Source organism: Piliocolobus tephrosceles, chromosome 11, assembly GCF_002776525.5.
Source record: "Piliocolobus tephrosceles isolate RC106 chromosome 11, ASM277652v3, whole genome shotgun sequence".
In the NCBI taxonomy this organism is placed as follows: domain Eukaryota; kingdom Metazoa; phylum Chordata; class Mammalia; order Primates; family Cercopithecidae; genus Piliocolobus; species Piliocolobus tephrosceles.
The window spans coordinates 104,801,548-104,808,636 of record NC_045444.1 but is presented as its reverse complement, the minus strand read 5'-3'; the positions used below and the strand labels follow the sequence as shown (position 1 = coordinate 104,808,636).

The window sequence follows — 7,089 nt, the reverse complement described above, 5'->3', positions numbered from 1 at the left end:
TTTTTTTGAGACAGAGCTTCGCTCTTGTTGCCCAGGCTGGAGTGCAATGGCATGATCTCGGTTCACTGCAACCTCTGCCTCCTGGGTTCAAGTGATTCTCCTGCCTTAGCCTCCCAAAGTAACTGGGATTACAGGTGCCTGCCACCATACCCAGCTAATTTTTTTTTGTATTTTTAGTAGAGATGGGTTTCACTATGTTGGCCAGGCTGGTCTCGAACTCATGACCTCAGGTGATCCACCTGCCTCGGCCTCCCAAAGTGCTGGGATTACAGGCATGAATCACCATGCCCGGCCGGAACCTGTGCCCTTCTGTCTTCAATCCCCTGCTCCAGCTTCCCAGGATGTCACTGCCCCATGTTATGGCCCCTGGTTTCTTAAGCCATTACCAGAAATACAGCTTCTTCTTTTGCTGGAGGCAAGAAGCAGGAACCCACTCCCCTAACCTCAGTTTCCCTTTCTGTCAAATTGAGTGCTCCCCTGCAGCCTGGACCAGTAAGTTTATGTGACTCACAAGAAAATACTGATGCCCCAGGCCCAGATGTGGGTTCACACTCTCTGCATGGGGTTCCCAGGCACGGTCAGCAAGCTGGGATCTAGGACAGTGCTTCTCTAAAATGGGCCTTGGCCCATCTATATTAGAATGATCTAGGGGTGCTGGTTAAACAAGAAGATTCTGACCTTCTTCTCTCCCTCCCTCTTCCTAGATTTTGATTCAGCAGTTCTGGGGCCAGGAACTACCTACCCATCATCACCTCACCAAAAAGAAGATAAAGTTTCCTAATTGGTCCTCTAGGACTTAGGTGGGAGGCAGAAAAGCCATTCTGCAAGGTGGGGAGCAGCCAGCCTGGGTAAGTGGCAGCTGCCCCAAGGGACCCTCCCTGTGGGGTTACAGCTGCAGACAGTGCCAGCGCCTCCAGTGTAGGGTCAAAGTGCACCTTCCACTCCTTGCCTCAGTGAGCCAGCAGTTGGTGTCTCTGGTATCTGAATGTGAGCCTCCAGCCCCATAAGAGGCCATGTGTGACAGCTGGGGACAGTGAGCCACTGCCCCCCCCAGATGCCCCTCCCTCTGACATACAGTGGAAAACACACAATGAAGCTCTTCTTCTCTCCTCCATAGGGCCATTTCACCATCCTGGGCAGCCCTGAGAGAAGCCTGAAGGTTTTCAAGCCTCTGTCCCAGCTGGGCCCAGGGCTGGCCTCAGGCCAGGGGGAGTAGGAGGGAGGGTGGAGGGCAGGGGAGCAGCATAAAGGGGGCTCTGCCTCCCACAGAATGACCTGGTAAGCCCTTATTGCCAGGGTCACCTGACTTGGCTCCTCCCTTCCTCCTGTATCCGCTAAATGGCCCCCTGATCCCACAGGGCCCCAGACTCCACTGGGACCCAACGGACAAGCTCAGGCTGGTGGGGTCTCTGGCCGGGGACTGTTCTGGCTTCTCCCTTCGTGTCCTCAGGACCCAGACTGCCCAGGCTCTGCATCTTACCACCAACAGGGCACTCCTAATGAAACGGAACTGAAAGTGCCTGTCTGAGAGCTGAGGGACCTGGAGGGCCACCAGGACACAGGGTTCTATGGGACCCAAGGTCTGCTCCGAGGCCCCTCAGGAACGCAGATAGCAGCTCCATGTTTTGTGCATTCTCAAAACTGAGGAAACCGAAGAAGATAACGAGACAGCTAAAAGGCCCTTGAGGGTGAGGGTTTCCCGAAGCTGCCAGCATGCCTGGGGGCGGGGGGACTTCCTCACGCCCAGGAGAGGGACAGGGCTGCTCTGCGGTCAAAACAGGAGATCCCCGGGACGAAGGGGATGGGCTGCTGGGGGCTCTTGGCTAGAACTAGAAGCACAGTAAGAGCTGGTGGCCTCTCCATGGTGTCTCAGCCCTGGCTGGGAGGCCTTAGCTAGTTCTGTCTCCATGGGTGTAATCCCAGGCCACCTGCCCGCCAAGGGCTCTGGGCTTTGTTTAGTTTTGGTTTGTTTCTTGTGACTTTCTCCTTCTCTCCTCACTCATCCCAATCCCAGGCCTTCCTGATTCAATCCTGCTCCCTAAGCTAGGCCTGAGGGTCTCAGAGGGCCACCAAGGACACAGGGTTCTAGTGGAGCTGGGGTCTGCTCCAAGGCCCCTTAGTTTTTGTTTGATTGTTTGTTTTGACACAGAGTCTCGCTCTGTTGTCCAGGCTGGAGTGCAGTGGCACGATCTCCACTCACTGCAAGCTCCGCCTCCCAGGTTGAAGCGATTCTCCTGCCTCAGCCTCCCGAGTAGCTGGGATTACAAGGGTGCGCGACCATGCCTAGTAAATTTTTGTATCTTTTAGTAGAGATGGGGTTTTGCCATGTTGGCCAGGCTGGTCTCAAACTCTTGGCCTCAAGAAATCCGCTTGCCTTGGCCTGCCAAAGTGCTGGGATTACAGGTGTGAGCCACTGTACCCGGCCCAAAGGCCCCTTAGGAACACAGAAAGCTGCCAGGAAGTCCGATCCAAGAACACCTAACTTCAGTACAAGCAAGAATGCGCGCGGGAAGCTAGAAGAGGGAAGATAGTGCCGGGGGCAGTCTGGAGACAAGAGCTTTATTTTGACTGAAGAGGCTGGGAAGGCTTCATGGAGAAAAGGGCACCTGAGCCAAGCTTTTCATTCATTTATTCATACCTGCATGCATTCACTCAGAAACTTTTTTTCTTTCACATCAGATGGATACCGTGCTGACATCACCACAAGGTTTGAGGGCTGCGCATGTTACCTATGTGTGTGAAAACTCAATCATACTTAGGAATTAAAAAAGGATCATTCAGAGGCATTTAGTAAGGGCTACCTAGGTGCCAGGCCCTGTTCTGGAATCTGGGATACAGTCTTGAACAAAGCTTCTCCCCCTGTGTAGCCACATTCTGGTTGGGGGAGAAGAACAATCAACATGTAGTGTGTCCCATGGTGATGTGAACTAGGGGAGCATAAAGCCAGAGAGGGGACAGGGTGCAGGGGTGGGGGTGGTGCTATGTTTATGTGGGGTGGTCAGGGCAGGGCTCTGATATAAGGCAAAATTTGAGCAGAGAACTGAAGGAAGTGAGGCGACAAGCCATGCGGAGCCACAGAAAGGCCTGAAGGGAGGGGTGTCTTGGTGTATTTGAGGCCTGGGATTACAACAGGCAGAGACAGAATTAGCCCAGACCTCTCAGCTAGGACTGAAGCACTGTGGAGAGGCCACCAGCTGTGGCTGAGGCAGAGGAGCAGGCTGAAGGGCGCTCAAAGATGTGGTAGGGATGGGCAGGTCACAGAGGGCCCTGAAGCCATTCTTTGAACGGACTTGGACCTCATGAGAGAGGTGGGAAATCGCTGGAGGAGTCTGAGCAGAGAAGTAATCCATTCCTGACTTAAATAAGTTTCTTTTTTTTTTTTTTTGAGATGGAGTTTCACTCTTATCACCCAGGCTGGAGTGCAATAGCGCAATCTCGGCTCACTGCACCCTCTGCCTCCTGGGTTCATTCAAGCGATTCTCCTGGCTGGCCCAGGGTGGTGGCAGTGGAGGCAGGGAGAAGTGTTCAGATTCTGGGTACCTTTGAAGGTGAGCTTTGAAGATGCAACAGAATTTGACAGTAGAGACGTAGGGAGGAAGGAAGGCAGGACAGGTCAGACAGAAGTGCAGGAACAGCTCAGGCCTGGGGAAGATGAAACTGGGCAGGTCTGTAGGGGGTGTGGGAGGGCTGCAAAGGCCTGGGCGAGGGGCATGGCTCCATTATGTTGGCAATGTGGCTTGCAGAAGTGGACACTTGCTCAGAGCCACACTTTGAAAACTAACCAGGCAGCAGCGGGAAGCTGTGTCAGTGGGGAGAGCAGAGAGCAGCAGGGAGGCATGAGGCTGCTGTGGGTGCTCTGGCCGTAGCTCTCCAAGGTCCCACAGGCCCCAGAAAAGAAAAGGATCCTGCTCCCCGCCTGCCAGGCTGCGACGTGGATAGTCCAGCTCATCTACCTGGCCTCATTCGGCGGCTGGGAGGATTCACTCAAGGACCCTCCCATCAGGCTCCTGCCACTCTTGAAATCAAGCCAGTGGGACTCATTGGCCCCAGCTAAGGGCTTTCCTCTTGCAGAAGTAGAGCAAGCTAGGTCCATCCCAGGGAGGGTTGCAAGGGTCAGGAAGGACCTTCTACACCTCGGAATGGAGAGGGGGCTTGGTCTAGGAGGGAAGGCTGTCACTAGGACTGGCTTTCCCCACAGGCCAGCTGCTACCCACTTCCTTGGCTCTGCAAGACACTCGCAGACCTGCCTGTGTCCTATCCATCTCCCCTCTGCAGACAGAGGCTCTCCTCAAGACTCTGTTCTGCAAAATCCCCACAACTACCCCTAAGAAGGCAAAAGGGCAACTGAGGCATGAAGCAGGGGGCACACACGGGCGAGTCCTACATTCCTGATTAGACTCCCCAGGTGTATCGTGCTGCTTCTGGGGAGCTTGCCGTGCCCTGCCTCCTCCCGAGTTTGGGCCCCCCCATTTTTTTTTTTTTTTTTTTTGAGACGGAGTCTTGCTCTGTCGCCCAGGCTGGAGTGCAGTGGCTGGATCTCAGCTCACTGCAAGCGCCGCCTCCTGGGTTCACGCTATTCTCCTGCCTCAGCCTCCGGAGTAGCTGGGACTACAGGCGCCCGCCACCTCGCCTGGCTAGTTTTTTTGTATTTTTTAGTGGAGACAGGGTTTCACCATGTCAGCCAGGATGGTCTCTATCTCCTGACCTCATGATCCGCCCATCTCGGCCTCCCAAAGTGCTGGGATTACAGGCTTGAGCCACCGCGCCCGGCCTTTTTTTTGAGATGGAGTCTTGCTGTGTCGCCCAGGAGTGCAGTGGTGCAATCTCAGCTCACTGCAAGCTCCGCCTTCCGGGTTCACACCATTCTCCTGCCTCAGCCTCCCGAGTAGCTGGGACTACAGGTGCCTGCCACCAGGCCCAGCTAATTTTTTGTATTTTTAGTAGAGACGGGGAGACCTCCTGAGCTCGTGATCCGCCCACCTTGGCCTCCCAAAGTGCTGGAATTACAGGCTTGAGTCACTGCGCCGGGCCAGGCCCTTGTTTATATGTGTTCGCATGTGCTTTCCCCTTCCTGGCAGAACAGTGATCAGAACCTGTTCATATCTGGGACCCCACAGTCCTTACCCAGGGCAGCTGGGTGTTCCCTGGCTGAATGAAGGGATGTGGAGTTTCCTGCTGGGTGGTGAGTAGGACAGGCTTGGAAGACAGGGGTGGTGTTATGTAAGGAAGCTCCGGAAGGACACAGGGCCACGGATCCTCTCCCACCCAACTCCAGGTCACAGCAGGAACACTTGCTAACATTTCCTGAACACTCCTTTTGAGCCAGGCCCTGTGTATTTTAGGTGAGGTTTCATTTGATCTTCTTAGGAGCCCTATGAGGTAGGCATCCCCAACACCATTTTATAGATAAAAAACAACCAAGGCACTGAGACGTTACTTGTCCAAGGTCACGTAGCTACTAAGCAACAAAGATAGGATGCGAAAGCAGATTTGTTCAACCCCACATGCTATGTGCTTAGCTACTATCCACACTGTCTCCCAGGTGCCATAGAGCCCCAAATGCATGTGCCTCACATCAGGTTCGCCTGTGGCCACTGTGCTCAGTTATCCTCATCCTAAGACAATTGTAGTTACGGTTAAGGAAAACCTTTTATAAAATTGCCAAACACCAGGGATGCTGATTATTAATGATAACATGGCCAACAGCTCTCCTCCCGGTGAGCCTGGTGTTTCCATCATTTCCTTTCCACCCCTAGTAGAATCCTCTATTTGTGATCCTCCCAGCCACACCTTCAGGTTGGTAGCGCATGTGCCCTCCCCCCCCCCACCATGTCCTGTCCCATCCCGTTCCCCCTCCCTCCCCATCCTTCCTGGAGACACCCCTAGCACCAACACTGGCCCATTTCCACCCTAGAGTTTCCTGCAAATATCCCCTTTCCCTCCCAGCAGCCGGCAACCTCTCCCCCTGGGGACTGGACTGATTGTTTCCCAGACTATGAGGAGTAGGGTCTGGAAATCTGACTCCAGGCACACCCTTCAAATCTGCAAATTTGAGGAGTGGATTCCAAAGTCACCTTGAAATCCAGACACAGAAAAGCCTGTAGAAATACTGCATTTTGAAGAAGCTCTCCAATGATTCCAGTTTTGGAGATCTGTAAAATCCCAAGTCCCAATTTCCAGGCATACCCACAACCCTCAAGATTCTGAGATAGTGATTCTGGCATTCTGATCTCAGGAATTCTGATTCCAGTTCCTTATGGAAACTTCTATTTTCCACTTCCTCAGGCCATTTGTATGACCTCAAACTTACTAATTTTGAAAGCTAGAAGTAGATTTAAATATCTTTCCCCAGATAAGACTGTAACATTCCCAGAAATTTTATGGGGAGAAGATGTTTCCATTAAAAATCCCAAATATGGGCTGGGTGTAGTGGCTTGGCGGGCAGATCATGAGGTCGGGAGTTCAAGACCAGCCTGACCAACATGGTGAAACCCCATCTCTACCGAAAATACAAAAATTGGCCAGGTGTGGTGGCGAGTGCCTGTAGTCCCAGCTACTCAGTAGGCTGAGGCAGGAGAATTGCTTGAACCCGGGAGGTGGAGGTTGCAGTGAGCTGAGATTGTGCCACTATACCACTCCAGCCTAGGGTACAGAGCAAGAGTCCAACCCCACACCAACGATAAAATTTCATGAGGGCCAGGTGTGGTGGCTCATGCCAGTAATCCCAGCACACTGGGAGGCCGAGGCGGGCAGATCATGAGGTCAGGAGTTCGCAACCAGCCTGACCAACATGGTGAAACCCCGTTTCACCATGCCAAGATCACGCCATTGCATTCCAGCCTGGGCAACAGAGCAAAACTCCGTCTCAAAAAAAGAAAAAAAAGAGGCCGGGCGTGGTGGCTCAAGCCTGTAATCCCAGCACTTTGGGAGGCCGAGACGGGCGGATCACGAGGTCAGGAGATCGAGACCATCCTGGCTAACATGGTGAAACCCCGTCTCTACTAAAAATACAAAAAATTAGCCAGGCGAGGTGGCGGGCGCCTGTGGTCCCAGCTACTCAGGAGGCTGAGGCGGGAGAATGGCGAGAAC

General features: G+C 53.4%; 1 protein-coding gene and 1 non-coding gene across 2 annotated transcripts in view; both read right to left on the bottom strand.

Annotated features, from left to right (window-relative positions):
• The window catches only part of LOC111548459 (PNKD, MBL domain containing), a 24,701-nt gene that overhangs the window by 15,621 nt on the left and 1,991 nt on the right, over positions 1-7,089 (bottom strand). The gene's annotated exons all lie outside the window — the stretch shown is intronic.
• Positions 2,674-2,774, bottom strand: LOC111549476. The gene has a single exon (XR_002733752.1). It is a non-coding gene; the product is annotated as a small nucleolar RNA U13 (small nucleolar RNA).